General features: G+C 34.6%; 1 long non-coding RNA gene across 1 annotated transcript; it reads right to left on the bottom strand.

Moving 5' to 3' along the window:
* Nucleotides 1-529: 529 nt before the first annotated feature.
* On the bottom strand, nt 530-1934 carry LOC114749919 (uncharacterized). The gene is made up of 2 exons (XR_003740599.1): nt 1675-1934; nt 530-1474 (listed from the first exon to the last, which is right to left on the bottom strand). It is a non-coding gene; the product is annotated as an uncharacterized LOC114749919 (long non-coding RNA).
* Nucleotides 1935-20320: the final 18386 nt, after the last annotated feature.

The following is a 20320-nucleotide window of genomic DNA, read 5'->3' as shown; positions in this document are numbered from 1 at the left end:
TGAAAATGAAATAATTCATTGTAAGAGAGAATTTGGTCAAGAAATTACTAAGAAAACCAAACCAAGTGAAACAATTAAACATGCTAAGATAACGTCACTGTACATGAAAACAAGGCAGCAATGAGTTATGGCCACATGTCAATTGAGAAAACCTCCATCAAAACTACAAAATCTTTAGAAGCAACTGTGAAATAAATAAAAGCTTCAGGTATATCAAGAAGTTTAGACTTGCTACATTTTGAAAATTATGAAAATTGTACTCTGCATCATATCAACTCAGTGTTCGTCGATATTAGTTGCTTAGATTTAGTCAAATGATTGCAATTGCAATCAATTTTCCCAGGTACAGTAGGTATCTACAGAACCCGAAAGATTTGGTAATGAGTAATTAATCACCTATCTGCTATAAAGTTAAATGAATTTAACAACATAAAACAAAACAGAAGTAGAACAATTTGCTAACTAGCTTCTTCTCAACCTTGCCTCAATATTTCAACATGCAAATTGTTAGAGCTAAGTCAGTTTTAGGTGTATGTGAAAAACATTGATAAATGATTAAAGAAATATCAGTCACGCACATGAATCTGCTAGCTGGTTTACCTAACTAGTACAGCAAACTCAGATTTGCAACCAAATCTTTCTTTACAAATTTCACTATAAGGATTTGACGAAGAATATCAATCTGTGAATATCATCAAGAGATCCATATCTTAAGCCCAAAATAATCTATCTGCACGCTTTTGAATAGTAAAAGCTAATTTAGTTGCAGGTATATGTAAAAGATACGGAGAAACTGATCAATACAAAACGTGAAATGATAGAACCTCCAAGGATGCAGTTTACGTAATACCATCATATTTCAAGTAGATGGTCCTGCATAATATCTGTAACTTTCCTATGACTGCAAAAGGCCCTGCATGACATAAAGATAAGAGTCTAAATATACATACATGAGAGGCCAATCCGCATAAAATTTTCCATTTTGTAATTAGACCATGATTCGTCTTTTGCTCTGTATAGAAACCTAAGTAACAGGGAGAGCCATAGCCACAACAGCTTCTATCCACGAAGACGAGCTCCTTGCCCTTTGATGCCAATATCTTCAATTTTTCTCGGGAATCCTTTACATCCAGCTTGATCATCAATCCCTTGCTTCGAACTCTACTCTACTCAGCTGGACGAGTCCCTCACCATTTTGGGCTTCGTCCTGCGGCTTTCATGGTTACTGTGGCATATTGAAGCACCCATGACTGTGTTTGGCCCTCTGCTCTGCAGCTTCCACGGTGGTCCATTTTCTGTATTCTATTCTTCTAGCTCGAGTATCTGTACTCAACATTATACTGTGGTTGCATAGTTCTTGGCGGGAACAACGCATATTGCCATATATTCCATGAAGTTCAATGAGAAGTTGCAGAGTCACAGATATTAAAACGGCAACAGCCAGAGAGCCAAACACTGACATGATCACTCCAAACTGAGAAAATACAAACCAGAAAACATGAATTTAGCTGGTAGAGTCAAGTAATATGCAAAGGAACATACGACAGAAGCCATGGAAGTCACAAGATAAAGCTCGAACGGTTCAGAATTCGTCCCTAAACTTTGAATTTGAAGGTGGTTGAATAGAATTGGAATCAAGGAGCGAAGTTCAAGTTGGAGGAAAAGGATTCCCACCGTGAGAATTGAAGATATTGGCACTGAAGATGACCATAGCGGGTAAGGAAGTCGTCTTCGTGGATAGAAGATATTGTGGCTATGCCTGTTTTCTCAGCACCAAACAGCCACATTCACACAGAAACATTAATGCCTCGCAGCCATCAGCGAGGCTTTTCTTCACGAAGGCAAAATCCTAGTCTGGTCTCCTTTCATTCTGGTTGCTGCACAGAACAAACAATTAAGTCGAATATCACATCATCACTGCCTTTTTTCCGAGTATCCAGCTTAAGGCAATTAGGTTTTCAATTAGGTTTATTATATATAACCGACAGTGGAGGAATCAGGAAAGTGCTAGTGAAGACCCGGGAAAGTTCTGTGAAGTTTCCGGCTCCCGTCATTTGATACCGTCCACGAAACTTCCTCCCCCTTTCCAGTCACTCGTGGGAAAATTGAACCCTCAGTGCTCATAGGCATAATAATAATTAAAAGATTTAAAGCTTAAATTTATCTCCAAAATTCAGTTAGAATAGTCAAAAGTTCTTTTTAGGATACATTGTCCGGAAAATTTAAAATCATCACAATATTATCTTATACTATTAAGATGTTAATTATTAATTTTGTCAATATTTTAACAGTTAATATTAGTTTTTAAAGATGAGACAATATTACTATGATTTAAAATTGGGTTAAGGTGCACCCAGCACCCCCATGTATTTAGCCAGGTGCACCCAGTGGCCTGAAGTAATTTGTGGTGCAAATTTGCCCTCAAAGTAATTAAATTGGTGCATTGGTATCCCATGCTAACAGATCTGTTAGTTTGACCGTTAAATTGATGAGTCAGCACAAGTTTGACCAGAAAATCTGACGTGGCATGTCTAATAAGCAGGTGATGTGGAATTTTTTTTTGGGTTAAGGTGCATCCAGCACCCCCAAGTATTTTTCCAGGTGCACCCAGTGGCCTAAAGTAATTTATGGTCCAATTTTTCCCTCAAAGTAATTAAAATGGTGCACCGGTATCTTATGCTAACAGATCTCTTACTTTGACTGTGAAATTGATGAGTCAGCACAAGTTTGACCAAAATAATTTGACCTGCCATGTTTAATAAGCAGGTGATGTGGAATTTTTTTCGTCTGCCACTGCTTTGTTTTCTCTGTTCAGTAAATGCTCTCTTCGGCTCTTGGAATTTTTTTCAGAGTAAGAAATTTTTTTAGAGATACTCCTCTAGTCCTATTTATAGGGTAGAGAGAAAACATATTTTTTGATCCTATTTGTAAGGCACTGAGAGAAATTTTTTGTATGGATATACAAATTTAACCCTCATTTATTATTGTATTGACTTTGTTTATATGAGGTATAATGTATATTAAATAGGGATAAAGTTGGAAAGTTATTAAAATTTAAATGAGAGTTAATGAAATTTAGGGTTTTCCTTGGTCTGTGTGAAACATGCTGGAAGTACCTTATAAATAAGACCAGAGGAGTAATATTCAAACAAAACAATGGAATTAACAAGAAAAGCCATGTCACCTGCTTATTAGACATGTTATGTCAGATTATTTTAGTCAAACTTGTGCTGACTTATCAATTTCACAGTCAAAGTAACAGATCTGTTAGCATGGGATATCGGTGCACCATTTTAATTACTTTGAGGGCAAAATTGCACCATAAATTACTTTAGGCCACTGAGTGCACCTGGAAAAATACTTGGAGGTGCTGGATGCACCTTAACCCCGAAAAAATTCCACATCACCTGCTTATTAGACATGCCACGTCAGATTTTTTGGTCAAATTTGTGCTGACTCATCAATTTAACGGTCAAACTAACAGATCTGTTAGCATGGGATACCGGTGCACCAATTTAATTACTTTGAGGGCAAATTTGCACCACAAATTACTTCAGGCCACTGGGTGCACCTGGCTAAATACATGGGGGTGCTGGATGCACCTTAACCCTTTAAAATTTTCTGAGCAAATTTGTATTTATAAAATTTTCCGGATATATAACACTCTATAAAGAATTTTAACACAAATTTATACCTTAATCCTAAAATAAAGTTATAGAATTAAGATTATTAATAAAACAAAATTAAAGTTTATTTAATAAAAAGAGAAAACAATATAAGTATTAAATTTAAATTTAACAAAAAGTAAAAATTAAAGTATATTTAATAAAAAGAGAAAACAATATAAGTGTTAAATTTAAATTTGAAAAAAAAATTACAGACGTATGCAAAATAGTTTCCTGCTGAAAAAATATTTTCATAAAGTTTGCCACGAGATAGACGCATAGACCATTGACTGAATTTCTCGGAACATCCTCGTCGATTGTCATATCCAACAAATAGCCCAACTTATCATAAGACATTACTCCTTCGGTTTCAAATATAAGACCTTTATATACATTAATATATACATTAGTATAAGGGTCTTATATTTAACACCGGAGGAATACTAAAATAAAAGTTAATTTAGAGATTGAATTTAAATTTAAATAAAAAACTTCAATTTATTTTGTTTCAAAATCTGATTTGTTAAGTCTAGACCCAATCCCATTTATTTACCTTTTCAAATTTAGCAGATAAGGAAATAAATTTTAGAGTAGACATGGACTAGAATGTATAAAGGACTAAAAACATCTGATTTTGCTAATTGCAACACAGATAATCAGACGGGAAAACCAAAAAGAGATGTTGACCCAGAAAATTATTTGGGGTTAAAAATTAGTACTCCTCTGGTCTTAAATATAAGACCCTTATACATCCTAAATATAAGACCCTTATACATGCTAGTATAAGGGTCTTATATTTAGGATCGAAGGAATATTATATACCCTTAAGGCTTGAATCCATTGAAATGGACTAGTTTGTTATAACATAGTTAATTAAGGCTTAAATTGCTGCTGAAAGAATTTTTTAAATTTAATGCTTGATAGTATTTTGAATAAAATTATTTTTAATGGAAAGATAGTTGTGTTTTAAAAAAAAATAGTGCAATCAAAATGAATTTGCCATCTCTGCCATCAAATACCAAATTCCAAGTGAAAAAAAAAAGACTATGGTATCAAATTCCAAGTGACAAAAAAACTATGGTTCAAATCAAATATATCAAATTCCAAGTGAGAAAAAACCTATGGTTCAAATCAAATATCAAATTCCAAGTGAAAAAACTATGGTCCGAATTGTGAAGTGTGTGTAAGAAAGTATGGTGGTTATTCCTTATTTTGGATATGCAAAATTGGTATTGTCCATGTAGCCGTGATTTGAGTCAAATTTTTAATAATCTAAGAATGTTATAGATGAAAGCGAGTAAGGAGACTCTGTGACTATGAGTGAATCCATGTCTCTTGAACCTGTAGGTTTTCTTCTTGCCTTTCTTCTTGCCTTTACCTTAAGCGTTTACCTCCCTCTGTAAAAAGAACCATTTTCAATAAAATAGAAAACCTTATAGAAATCTCCCACCTCTCTGAAGATGCTCACATCCAAGATACAGATCTCCTACTTATTAATCCCCATAGCCTTTATCACTGTTCTAGTTCACTTACTAGGAGTATCTGATCTCTCATCTCAACCAGAAGACCTCCCACTAAAGAAGTTGTTCAAACTTCTAGGCTTGACCAGTGTGGCCTTCAAGCAACTACAACTGAGCAGTATGTCACTCTTGAAATTCCTCAGCCTCTTATAAACCCATAGAGGGCACAAGGATATAATCACCTGCATGTTGGTACTATCCATCTTATTCTTACTCTTCATGGAAGAAAAGGTATTTTGACAACTTCCAAGATTGCCCTTCTAGACACAACTTATACTTCCCATAATAATACTTTGATTGGTACTCTTCTTACCATTCTTAGCAATAGAAGTGTTATTCTCACATTTGCTCCATATTTCAATATGAAGCTTTTAGATTCAACTCTCTCTTAGAGGCTCAAAGTTCAGGTACAGATAGTTGGAGCGGACTAAGATCCTAAGGCCATCATGGCTACACTTTATCATTAGATTATCTATCGGCTACAAAATCATTCTCTTGATCTTTATTTTTCCAACCTCTGCAAAGATGCACTTTATATGCTAGCAGAAAGATCTAATGATACATCTATTATTCAGATCCCTTGTCAGCTCCCAAAAGATGAACTTTCTCAGTTGATGCAACTTGAATGGATTAACAATTATGAGAAAGAATTTCATTCTACTCTAAGAGATGTTCATACTATTGCTCCCCCGACTTTGCAAAGGCAGCCAGATGGAATTGTTAGATTCATTTTCAAGAAACATTCATCAAAAGAACCCAGGAGGTCTCTAGTGAGATGCTAACTATATCTCCTACATACATCCAGCCCAAAAGAGAGCCGCCTATTGCCTGGATTGTAAAAACCCTCTACCTCAAGACATTTTAACTCATCATAAAACCTCTACTATGGTAGAAAAGGAGAGCTGTTAAAACGAGCTACCATAGTAGAAGGAAAATTTCATATTTTTAGAAATTGACTTTCAAGCTTGGGTCAACCCGTAAGACGTTGTATGCAACTAAAATAATCCATTCATATCCACTGGGCCTCCGAGCCTCTGGCCCGGGTAACACATACATCAAAATCAGCCCATCTAAATAGTTTTCAACCATATAATCCAGAGTTCATCAAACACTAGCAATGGCCTCCGGCCAACCAAAATAAGGAGATACATTCTCTCTAGTTTACAACAAGGCCGGGTAATCAAATATATCAAAAAGCAGTCCTAAATGTGGCAATATATACTAGTCATACATATACAAATGCTAGAGGCCTAAAGCTAACCGAGCTCAATCCTCTGCGTCTCTTCCCGATGGCCCACGCCCAGAACCTTCACCTGAAAACATTGTAAACCACGGGGTGAGACAAAGTCCCAGTAACCAACCTTTCCAATACTAGGTACTACTAAATAGGTGCTTTTGAGGTGTCAAGTGGGGCAGTTCACAAATAATATAAAACGATAGCCACAACAATTCATGTAAGTGCAATGATGCAATCCCATCAACCAAATCCCTCACTTTGGGGGATTTTCAGGAGCCGAAGCCGGCCTATCCCTCACTATGGGGGACGTACTAAGCCAACCATCATGCATTAATGGAGGCCTTACCACGTGGTAGTAACAGACAAAACTCTCACTAATTCCCAATTAATGCATCATGCTCAAATCATAATCAAAGAGTAATAATCATTTCACAATTAACCTCATTCAGTGGCATATCCTTCACAATTTCAAGATTTCATTCATCATCAATTAAAAACCCCACAAGACGGTTTTCCCTTTTTATATACAACATACAGTTCGAACATAATTACTACTTAAAGCACAAAACACAAATCTACTCACAGTACCACAGAAGCAAGTACTAAAGATTGGAAAGTGGTTACCTCTCGCCTGAGCAAGGAACAACAAACCAACGATGTGGCCCCGTGCACCACCAAGACTCACAACCGGTCTACACAAGCACACAAACACACAACCATCATATATTAGCTTTCAAACTAATAATGTGGTCAACACAACACTTGGGGACACAAAATTCCTATCTCCCATCAAAACTCTACCCAACTCAAAGGGTATATCTATCAAGGCAACACTCCAAAGTCATACCAATCCATTAACACCTTAATTCCTTTCCAAACATCAATTAAGATTCACAACCTCAAGGACCCACTATGGAATTCTACACCCAAACATCCCATTTGAGTAATTAAGGTTCCAACAACAATTCTAAACCGATTAAACATCCAATTTAACCCTCCTTAACATAACCCAATTCACAAAACCCAAAATCAATCTCTACATTGTCATCCTCAATCCCAAATCATCCAATTCCATAAACCCTAGCTCCAAAAATTCAAGATTCTTTAAATCCAAGGAAACTACACCGATTAAATACTTAAACTAACCCAATGCAATCAATTAAACTCAAAACAATCGGTCAAAAACCTCAATTCCATCACAACTTAGAAAATCCTAGGGTTCCACTAAAAATCCTCAGAAATTCCAAGAAATTCCAAGAAAGAAAGAAGATTAGAGGTTAAAATCACTTACTTGAGGTAATGGATCCTTAGAAATGCCCCCTCCAAGCCAAAATACCGAAACCCTAGCAGAGCCTCTCTCTCTACCTCAAATTTTCTTATTTTTCGCACGCTGAACTGCTCCCGCGAATATATAGATTCGCGACCTTTCGCCGCGGTGAACTCCATCTTCGCCGCAGCGAACTAATCCCGAGAGGGATTACTTGCCTGAAAAACCTGACTTCGCCGCGGCGAAACCTTCCCGAAAGGGAAGCCTCGCTCACCTGAACAACTTCGTCGCGGTGTCCCCTAGACTTCACCGCGGCCAAACCTTTCCGAGAAGACACTCCCCTCTGAAACTCCCGGTGCGCCGCAGCGAACATACCCTGAGAGGGGTACGTTCACCTATTCCTCCAACAAACCTCAAATCCAACCCAAACACCAAGATCAAGATTAAATCACTAATCTATCCTCAAAATCAACCCAAAAGAGGCTATTAAAACCCGATAAAACTCAGGATGTTACATGGATCACCCCAGATGCTAAGCTAGTCTATGTTTCCATGTAAATAGTCACTTTCTTTGGGATTGTGTGATCCTAAGCATGGCTATAATCAATAGGATTTTGGGGATCTCTCATATGACAGTGACAACTATTGGTCTTTTCCTCTCAAAAGGGCTCTACCGAGATCATCAAAGAAAGATTCGTTTTGCTCCCATAAAAAACCTTTCAAAGATGATGATGATGACCATGGGCCAAAACAACTAGTCAAACTAGATCGATGGAAAACTCTACCAAAACCTATTAAGCCTTCAAAAGATATGACTCTCTTTGAACTTATTTAGGAAACAGGTCATAAAGGATTTCTTCCCAAGGAACACCTTGATCTGATCATTCTAACTACTTCTTCACCAACCCAACAATCTATTCCATGTATTGCTATGATGCAGCCTTATGATGATGAATGTCCTCCTCTTGAAAGACTATCCAATGACGATCAAAAGGTGACTTCCTGGCCTTTAGTTCCTTTAATGAGGTAACACCTCAGGGAGCTTACAAATCAGTTTCTCCCTTAGAAGAAGTTTTGAATTGGCAATATTAGAGTTCTTTTAGTCAAGAAAAGAATCTACACAAAAAAGATTCCAAGCTTGACAATCTAACTTCCAAAACAGACATGTTGACTTCCCAAGTTCATTATATAAGCGATTAGATGAAGCACTGGATATGCAGCTTACTTCTCGAGCCTATTACTTAGATATCAAGTTGAAGAAATTCATTGAGCAAGGGTATCTCATACAAAAATTCAAGGATAAGGAGAAAGAGCTTCATGAAGTTAAACAGAATATTTTAGAAAATTGATGTAGATATGGTCAGGGAACAATGTCAAACCATATATGAATCTTATCACTCTTACCTAACTAGTTATCGTCTTATTTCATACTCACCTTCACCTACATATTATTCTAAGTCCTTATCCGATTATAGTCGAATTTTCAAAATGAGTTATCTTATTTTCAAACAGGTGAGGCAATCAAAATCACAACTTAAGCCTTCTCAACTGCACAACCTCTCCATCCAAGACCAAGAACTCCTTTAATCTTGATATATCACAAGCCTCTCCCTCTTATACCAAACCTTTAGTAGAAACCTCTAAACATTCTATTGATATTCAAATAACCATGCCACCATCCTCTCCACCTAAACAGTCTACTCTATTGCTTCTCCACAAAACAAATTTTAGGAGTTATCTGTTGAAGACTCTGAATCCAACTTGGATCCTAAATTTTCTAGGAAATAAAAAAGCTCTAACCATGATATATCTCTTGCTGATATTTCTAAAGTCATTATGGTTCAACAAAAGGAACAAAAAATCGAATCAGACACTGAACTAGTCGAGATAATGGGTCAAGAGTTAATGGTTAGACCAGGGTCTGACAGGGGTCGGATCAGCTATATTAAAATAATACAATTTAATAGACAATAACAAAATAGAATAATATTCATGAATGATAATTACTCAACAAAATAAAAGCAACGTCTACCAAAAGTTATATATTTATAGCTTTTATAAAACATAAAGCAAATCATGAAAAGAAATTATATTATATTTATAATTACAATCTGTATATAACATTTAAAAAAAAAATCAGAATCATACCTTGAAAATCTTCAAATCATATTTGGAAAATAAAATAGAGGATATTAGCTTCATTTCTACATCTCGAAATGTGAATAGATAGACATAATAAGAGAAGCAGAGAAGATGAGGTAATAATAAGAGATGAGAAAAAGCCAAACCTTAGGTACATTATAGTACAGAGCGGTAGAGATGAGAGGAGAGAAGGCGTTGTTGCGATGGTTACGACCATGTGAATCTCTGCGTGGTGGCTGAGTAAATGAGTGGGGAAGTTGTGAGAGGTGAGTGAAGCAAGACGAGTTGAGAATGAGTGTGAATCACTAGAGGGAAAAGGACAAGAGAGAAAGGGAGAGGAGAGAGAGGGAGAAAGGGTATGGTGCAGGGAGCATGAGGAGTGAGGTTAGTGGTGAACACTGAGAAAACTTCGACCAGTGTTTGAAGGTGGATTTAGGCTAGAGATTTTAGATTTTGGGGAGGGAAAGAAAAGAGCTAAAGATTTGGGGGAGTGCGAGTCTGCCGTCTACGATAAGAGTCTATGACTGTGTTTAATTTTTTTTTTATATTTTTTAAAAGCAAAACAACATTGTTTCCTAAGGGTAGGAGAATAAAATTATTAAACCAAGCAACCCATCCCAACTAGTAGGTTACCTATTTTTTACCGATTGAACTGATTTTTTACTAGTTTGATCACAGGTCGGTTTTTCTCTCTCAACCAAACCAGACCAACGACCAGTTCACCTGTTTTCTAGTTAAACCTACCAGTTTGATCCCTTTTTTTTCATTGATAAAAACATGTCTAAGATTAACATCTCGAAATCCTTTAAGCATATAGTATTTCTCAGACATTCTTTGAAAATGCTTTTGCAAGTCTCTTCTATCAAGAAAATAGTATTTCGTCTCAAAATATTTTTGTTGATTCCTTCTATTGATGATATTGAAATCACCAATAAATTTTTTATAAATCAAACCAAGAATTTGCCTAATTTCAATAAAATTAGCTACAACAGCTTTTTGATAGTCATCTATGGTTTCAAACCATTCATGTAGATTACCCGTGAATCTAAGACAGAATTCTGAAGTAACACTAGTCCTAGATATCTTTAGATCGAGCCAAGCACCAAATTCATGAAGTCTTTCTCCCCATTTATGAGGAGGAAGGTCATTAAAAAAAAAACCAAAGATCTGTAGCAGGCTTACTCTGTTCTCCAATTATTTCAAACTCTGGGCGATTAGCAGAAGCTACATCTTTTGGATATTCATCTGGTGGATCTTGAATAATAGGCTCTGTAGAAGAAGGTTGAACCAACCAAAAAAAAAAACCAGACTGGACTGTCTAATTTAACTAGTAAACCAATGAACTGGTCTCTGCTCCTGTCTAGTTGCCAGAAAAAGCCGACCTATGATCAAACTAGTAGAAAAAACAGTTCAATTAGTAAAAACCGGTAAAAAATCAAATAACCCATCAGTTGGGATGGGTTTTCAGGTTTGATAATTTTATTCTCCTACTCTCAGGAAACGACCTCATTTTGCGTTTAAGGGATATAAAAAAGGTTAAACACAGTCACAGACTGTCATTGCATATGGCAGACTCACACTCTCTTAAATCCTCAACCCTTCTCTTTCCCTCCCCCCAAATCTAAAATCCCTAGTCAAAATTCACCTTCAAACATTGGCTAGAGTTTTTTTTCGTGGTTATCACTAACCTCACTCCTTATGCTCTCCACACTATACCCTCTCTCTCTCTCTCCTTTCCCTTTCTGACTTGTTTTTTTCCCTTTAGTGATTCATACTCATTCTCGACTCATCCTGCTTCACTCACCTCTCACGAGTCGTAGCCACCGCAATAACACTTTCTCTCCTCTCATCTATGCTGGTCTGTACTATCATATACCTAAGATTTGGCTTTCACTTCTCTCTCGTTCTCACCTCATCTTCTCTGCTTCTCTTATTATTTTTATCCATTCACATTTCGAGACATAGAAATGAAGCAAATATCCTCTATTTGATTTTCTGAATATGACTTCAAGAATTTCAATGTGACTCAGATTTTTTTATTAAAAAAAGTGTTATGTACATATTGTAATTCTAAATATAATATAATTTCTTTTCATGACTTGCTTTATGTTTTATAAAAACTATATAATGTATAACTTTTGGTAGATGTTGCTTTTATTTTGTTGAGTGATTATTATTTATGAATATTGTTCTATTTTGTTATTATCACTTAAATTTTATTATTTTAATATGGCCGGTCTGACCCCAGGTCTGATCATTAACCTTTGACCCACTATCTTGACTGGTTTAATATCCAATCCGGTTTTTTACTCCCTGGTTTTTATTGTCTCTTCCTAAGGAATTACAAACGAAGTTTCCTTGAGTTATCAATGCCTTGCATAAGCCAATGTTTGACATATCTCTTAGAGAAATATATTAGCATGCTTTATCCACTTTGGATAAAATTTTTGAACGAAGAAAATTTCTCAAAGAGATTATGAAAGACCAAGTCAAATTACAATCTGCTTATAAAAAGCCTTATCTCAATATTAAATGTAAAGACCATAAAGAATACCCCTGTTCTATAAAGAAATCCCATTTCAAAAAATATAAAATATCAAGAGATTTCTATTCTCAAAGAAGGAAAAGGAGATAGCCTTTTAGATTTTTCGAAAGAGATATACTCGTTTTAGAAAATTTGATAAATGTTGTCTTTATGAAAAGAAAGGGTGTTTTGTACAAAACTGGCTAAACAAGTCATGAAGGAAATAAAGCTACTACAAAATCTAGAGACTTATTCTGATGATTGAAGATGATCAAGATATTGAATATGTTCTTGAAGAACAATCTGAATGGGATGAAGATACCCAATATGTGCTACCCTTCTCAGACTCTGAATTTGAATCTTCAAATAACAATGAGATACCAAATCAAATCTATTATGTTAATCAGGTTTTATTCTTAGAACTGTCCCCAGTTTCTCTTGGGCCTCTTGGATCATTGAATCTTAACCCTGAAAAGGCCCATACTCATACCCAAATACCACAGCCTAATATAAAAAATCCATATCCTTCTAGACAAATATGCAAAGCTTATCCCAACTATAGCCTTCATTGATATTGGCTCATGTCGTATAGTTATGAAACCCCATATTCTTCCTCAAGAAGAATAGGTACTTTTAACTAGTATTTCACCACTACAGATGGAAAACCCTTCAAGATAGAATTAGTAATTAGAAGAAAGATTAGTATCTAATTCTTTCCCAGTTATGTTCTTTTGGATGAAAGTATTAGGTAGTGATCTTTCTTTAAAGGATATTTTTGTTGGATTTGATGCTTATTATTTTACTCAAAGGCTTCAAATTTTCCCTAAAAGGAGTTCACTACAAAAACTTCTTTAGTGCATATATTGATATTTCTAGTATCTTAGAAATCCAACATGCTCCTCCTAGTTATGAAGACATTAAAAAAAGCTTATTAGACTTTGTGTTGACAGCCATACTTAGTTTTCTCATCCATCTCCTCTGTGAAAAAATCAATTTTTTTATCAGACTACCCTTCAAGAAAAATGAGGATAGTAATCCTACAAAACTACTTATCTTGGAAGGAATCCAGAAGATCTTGCTCTAACCAGAGAAGAATGTGTTGCTTTACTCAAGCAAAGGCTAATTGAACCAACCAAGTCTGATTGGGCCTGTCAAGCCTTTTATGTTGAAAAGAGATTAGAAATCAAAAGGGGAAATAAGTGCCTTGTTATTGACTATAAGCCCTTGAACATCTTTCTTCAAAGATGATAAGTTCCCTCTTCCAAAGCTCAATACTCTTAGTCTATCTGAAGAATGCCAAGATATTTTTCAAGTTTGATTTTAAAGCTAGTTTTTGACAATTAGATATTCATCCTAAAGATAGATACAAAACAAGCTTTTGAATACCTAATACCTATTATCAATGGACAGTTATGTCATTTGGGCTTAAAGTCATATCATTACTATTTCAAAAAGTTATGATCAGAATCTTTAAGCCCATTCTCTCTAGTGCTCTTATCTACAAAGATGGCATTTTGATATTTTCAAAAGATAAGCATTCTCACACATAGTTATAGTCTCAGTTCTAGCAAATTGTCCAGCAATACTGAATTATGCTCTCAATAAAAAAAAAAGGTCAGATTGGGGTAGCCCAAATTGAGTTTATGGGAATTATCTTTGAAAATGGTCATTATCAACCTGATTCTCATATTGCTGAAGAATTTCTCAACTTCTATGACAAGAACTTGTCGACAAAGCAAGTATAACAATTCTTGGGAATCATCAACTACATCAGAGACTTCATTCCTCATATGGCAAATCACACAATTGCTAAAAAAGAATCCATCACCATGGGGGCTTGAACAGACAAAAGCAGTTCAAATTCTTAAAAGAATAGCATAGCATCCACCTTCTTTAAAGATTCCTAACAAAAGACAATGGATCTTATAGTCAGATGCCAGTGATGACTTTTGGGGAGCTGTAATAATTGAAGAGATTGATGGGAAACGACATTATTATGGCCATACTAGTAGACAATTCAAGGACTCTGAAAATCACTATCATATTACCTGCAAAGAGATTCTTGCTGTTAAAAAAGGTATTGAAAGTTCAGTTTCTACCTCAATCCTTATCACTTTACAGTAGAAATGGACAATATATCTTTCCCGAACATGTTAGATCACAAGAAGAAAACTATTCCTGACAGCTTGTTACTTCGATAGAAAGATTAATTCTTGAGGTATAAATTCATAGTTAAGCATGTTAAGGGTCACCCTAATATCTTAGCAGACTTTCTTTCCAGGCCTCACAAAGATCCATCTTCTTAAACCCTAATCTCACCCAAACCATCTTCTCTATTATACATCCTCAACATCATGCTTCTCTGAAACAAAAGCTTTGCAATAAGTTTGCACCGCAAAACAGCCTCTGAAGTTGATCACTATGTACTTATTCTACTTGCTTCACCTTCTTCTTGTAAAAAATTAAATTACTTCTTGGCCCTAAGTAATTTGACTGTTGTATCCCATATACTTTTGTGTCTTTCCTTTGTGGCACTATCACTGAAGAGATAATGCAATTCCTATGGTCTTTGACTACCTTCTATGCATGTGTTATAGCCATACCACCTCTTCCCATTTATCATTATCTATGTGATGCCCATAACAAAGGATCCAATCTCCATACAATACTTGAATGGTTTTCACCTCTTTTCTGGATGGTGCAGACAATTACAGAACATCATCCATGAGTACAATCTCTAAAAGATTCCAAAGGAAAAATAGAAAAGGTACAATCTCTAAAAGATTCTAAAGGCAAAATAGAAAAGAAGTGTTTAATCCATCTTTGTAGTTCACAAGCCATTTCACACTGACTCTTCAGGACGAATGTATTCTACAGAATAAACTTGTCTTTGGCATGTTTCAACCAACTGGTCCCAAGATGGGAAAAAAGTTTTGACTTAGTTAAAAGGATTTTTAGCTGAGTTGAATAATTATTCTTGATATGATATGAATTTATCATGTACTTCACTAGGCCTCATTTCCTAATACTAGCCAGAAGCTAACACGACCAATCCTCCATCTTCATCGACTACTCCTCTATCAGCAGATAACCAACCATCTTCTTTTAGCCAGCTCCCACACACTTACCTAACTTTAGGAATATCATCCTAAGAAACTCAAAAAGAGGAATAAACTCAAACTCTTCTTCCTCCACCTGATTCACAAGACCCTTATTCACAGCAGCCTAACTTTCCAAACACGTATCCTGCTAAATTTAAGAAATATCTTCACCAAAAAACGGAAAGTTGAAGATCCAGCAAAGAAAAAGAGGTATTCCAACATATCACATGATAAGGAGCCTATTTGCAAATCTGACTGGTAATACTCAATTGCTAATAGTTGCCTAAACACCAAGATGATGACAAGATATTTGTCAATGAAAAAAAAAACGGACTGAACCAGTCGGTTCAACTGGAAAACCAATGAACCGGTTTCTGGTCCGGTTTGGTTGAAGGAAAAAACCGGCCTATGATCAAACCGGAAAAAAACTGGTTCAACTGATAAAAATTGGGCAACCTGCCGGGTGGATGGGTTGTCCGGTTTAATAATTTTAGTCTTCCTGTTGTTCACGAAGGTGGTTGTTGCTCTTGAGGCCATCCGCGTCTCTGGCTCTCTGCTATTAGAAGAGCAAGAGGTGATGACCGAAAATCCAGAGAATCTTACAAAAGAGAGGGGCCGTAATTGAGGAGGGAAAAGATAATTGGAGGAGATGAAGAGTAGAGAATGAAGAAGATACCTCAAGGTGTTGAGGAGGTGGTGGGAGGGTTCAAATAAGAAGGATAGAGGTGGCGATGGGGGGAGGTAGAAAGAGGAAGAAGAGCAAAATGAGGAGCCATTGAGGACGAGGACAGAGAGGTGAGCGAAGTGAGAAAGTAATCCAAGGAAGTGAAGGGACGAGTCTTCCAGAGCAAGCACTGCACAGCAATCCAAGTCTTCCCTTTGCTTTTTGACTATGGTACTTGATGGAGTAACTGAGGGGTAAGCCGTAGGTGGCCCACATAAAAGACAAGAGAAGGTTCACAAAAAAAAAAAAAAAGAGTGAGAAAATTTTTAAATGGAGTTTGGAATTGAACCACTTAAAGAAATTTTTATTAAGGACAGTTTATTAAAATTAAATATTCAAACTATTTTTATGGTTTTTTTTTACTCTTCTAATCCTAAATATAAAACCCTTATACTTTTATATTTAGGACCGGAGGATTATTTTGTTGATTGATTATTATTTATGAATATTATTCTATTTTGTTATTATTAATTAAATTATATTATTTTAATATGACCGGTCCAACCCCGGTCAGACCATTAACTCTTAACCCACTATCTTAACCTGTTCAGTGTCTAGTCCAGTTTTTTATTCCTTGATATTTGTACAAAAAGTAGAGTAGTTTACTTTACATGTGTTCAGGTCTTATATGTATTTTTAGCTTTTTTAAAAAGTTGTGTCTAAGTCATTGCTATAAATCACATTGCTTGTTTTTAAGTCATGTCACTTTAATTTTAAGTCATGTCATTTATTTTATGTTTTGTCAACTTTAACTTTATGTCATGTCTTACTTTATATCAAAATCAACTTTTACTTTGTTTCATGGTCAACTTTAACTTCTTGTAAAAAAACATGTATGAAATGATATTTTGTCTTTTTCTTAGCCTGAAGTCTATAAAGTCAAGTCCCTCTCATTGTAACATACAAGTTGTAAGTTGAAAGGTTTAGAGAAGCATAATAATACTAGTGAGTTCTCCATCAATTCCTTCTAAATCTGTCTTTTTTCTTAAAAGCTTTGACTTTATAATATCTTGTTTGTGTCTCCAGAAATTCGAGCATGCTCTGCACTTGCCTCTTATGGAGGATCCTGTGCATTAAAAAAAATCTGACCATGATCCATGAAGAGTAATCTCTCTACTTAGGTGATTTGAGTTTAGTTTTGATATCATAAAATTGAGTTCCTAACATCGTCCTTGGAGTTAGAAATTGTAATAGTGGCCTTTCTCAGTAAGATCTCATGCCATCTAGAATTGAATCTCAGTTCTTTATCCAACAAATTCATCAAAGAAATTAATTATGTTATTCTTTTTCTTTTTTTTTGAAGCATTAAGATGATCGATTTTTCTTCTTTTGAAAACTTAAGTTATCTTTTCATATAAAAATTCAAAGTTCGCGGTTACTCCGTATTTTGGATGAGTATAATTAAATGGTTCTATGCTTAAATGGTCGTTATAATTCTTTTAAGTACGGAGCTTGGTGCATGATTTCTTATGACTAAATGGGTGAGAAATGTGAATGGGAAATGCTTACGAATAAGAAAAACTTATTTGGCTTCTTTGAATATTGTTGATTAAATGGATGTTGTTCACGTATTGCACTTCGAATGAGACAGAAATTCATTCATCAGCCATTCTTTGAGCCAAATTTCTTTTAATAATTTATTTGAAATTAATTTCCCACTAAAAGCTTGCTTAATTACAAGTTTAATTAATTGATGAACAATTAAACATTAGAATCAAATTCATTGTCAAATGTAAAGTGCAGATTTGAGATTAAGCAGAAATAATAAATGAAAGGAAGATTTTGAAATTTTCCCAATAAACTTGATAAGATAATATATTATGCTTTTTCCCAACAAAATAAAATACTATGCATCAAATAGTTTAGAGAGAATTGATCTTCGTTCAAAAAATTCATGAATGAAATTAACTATATATTATCTTTGTTTTTTGACTTTATGATCAATTTTTTTTGAACAAAAAAAAACAACTCCAAACTCTCACAAAGTGGGATAAATTATGTTCAACCAACCAATGTCTTGATCCAAACAGTTGAGGGCTAAATCACTCTTTTGGGCTTCCGAAAATGTGTCTCAATTCATTAGCAGAGTTCATTTTTGTGGACTCGGTTGGATTAACTTTGTCAGCTCAATCTGTTTTTTTCTTATTTGATTAAAGGTTTTTGTCTTTCAAGATTTAGAATATAAAAAGTTTTCACCTCTTTCAATAAGTATACTTTTTCATATTCAAATTTATATTCTCCTCCTTATAAGGTGAAGCTACTTACCACCTCACTCAACAACTTGTTAATCAATCTATTCTATTTTATTTTCCAAATTTAGAAGAGGACGAGAGCAAACAAGGAAAAAAGGTGAAATCGATGGGCAAAGGATGCATTCGTCGACTAAATGGAGTTAACATTGCTTAGAATGTATTTATATAAGATATGGTTGACTAATATGGGAGATTAAAGAAAATAAATAAATTACTTTAAATATTTATATTTTTTTTTTCAAACCAATTTACTAGACATATAAACTTACTATGAGCTCTTTTGCATTTTGCTCTAGTTACACAGACCTTCTCTCTTTTTTGAAAACATACATTTAAATCCAAACTGTTAACTCTATCAAGAATATTCTAAAATGATACTTTTTTAATTAAAATTTATATTAAAATTCTTTTTATTTACTAATTTTCACTTCATAACACTAAATTCCTAAATTTTGGTTAAAAAGTTGTGGAGAATTTAAATTTTTTCCTTTTCCTTGATTCTTTTTATTTTTACAAATAACTTTTTAATATTTTATCATTTTGGGATAGAAAATTAAATAATTTAGTTAATATAGACCTAAAAAACTTGAATGGAAATTTAATTCATTTTTTAAATAAATATATAATTGACTAAATAAGTTATAAATGTTTCTAACAAAATTTTTATCAAAAAATTTTAAATTATGAATTTAAATAATTTTTGTAATCTCTTGGACTTAGATAATTTGCATTATATGGTGGAAAAAATATGTATTTGATATATTTTGTACCCATCTAAAAAAACCTAAATAAATAAGTTTCAATATTTGTGATGAAAAATTAAAATTGTAAAATTTTATAATATAATCAAAATTAACAAATTTTATTATATATTAAAAAGTTTGAAAATACATGTATTAAAATTATTTTTGTTGTATGCGAACAATTATATTTTTGACAAATATAAATGTTTGAAGAACTTTTATGCTAAGGAGGAGTGTTTTAGTCAAAATAAAAGTTTAAAAATCAAACTTAATTGTTAAATAACGATTGGATAGATAGAAATAAAATCTCTAATATACAAGGAAGGTTTGTGTAACATATGTTTTACTTTCAAGGGATGTTTATATATTTTTTTCAAAATAGAGAGGAGAAGGGGAGAGAGAGAATGAGTGAGAGTGGAAGACAGAGTAGTGACAATATAATCACAGCACAGGAAGTTATCCACTCAATGAAGAAGAAGAAAGGAATGAAAGGTTAGCTGGTAGTGAAAGTGGATCTTGAGAAAGCATATGACAGGTTGGAATGGAATTTCATCTACAATATGTTGATAGCTGCAAGAATCCTTGTTTCAATGTGTCGAATCATTATGGCTTGTATTACCAGCCCAACCTTCAAAGTCTTATGGAATGGGTAGCCAATTGAATGATTCAAATCGTCTAGAGGGGTCTGACAAGGGGACCCAATCTCCCCCTATATCTTTACCTTGTGTATGGAAAGGCTCAACCAACTTATCAGAGATGCAATGGAAGGGGGTAAATGGAAACCAATACAAATTAATAGAAGGGGCACTCTACTATCACATTTATTCTTTACAGATGATCTGGTACTTTTCAGAGAAGCTAGTGAGGGATAGATAATGATGACGATGAGTTGCTTGGATAAATTCTGTGCAACGTTAGGTCAAAGGGTGAATAAAGTAAAAACAAAAATATGTGTTTCCAAGAATGTCCACATCTCACGAGCAATTTCTATGAGTCAGAAGATGGGAGTAGGCTTGACTAGAGACCTAGGGAAGTACTTGGGAATACTACTCCTACATCAAAGAGTCTCCTACCGCCTCTTTGCTCCAATTCTAGATAAAACCAATAGGAAATTAGTGGGTTGAAAGAGGAAATTTCTGAGTATG

Source organism: Neltuma alba, unplaced genomic scaffold (genome assembly GCF_004799145.2).
Source record: "Neltuma alba isolate B1F8T4 unplaced genomic scaffold, ASM479914v2 tig00006226_pilon, whole genome shotgun sequence".
NCBI lineage: Eukaryota > Viridiplantae > Streptophyta > Magnoliopsida > Fabales > Fabaceae > Neltuma > Neltuma alba.
Note: the sequence above shows the minus strand (reverse complement) of the source record. Positions and strands in the feature narration are given on the sequence as shown.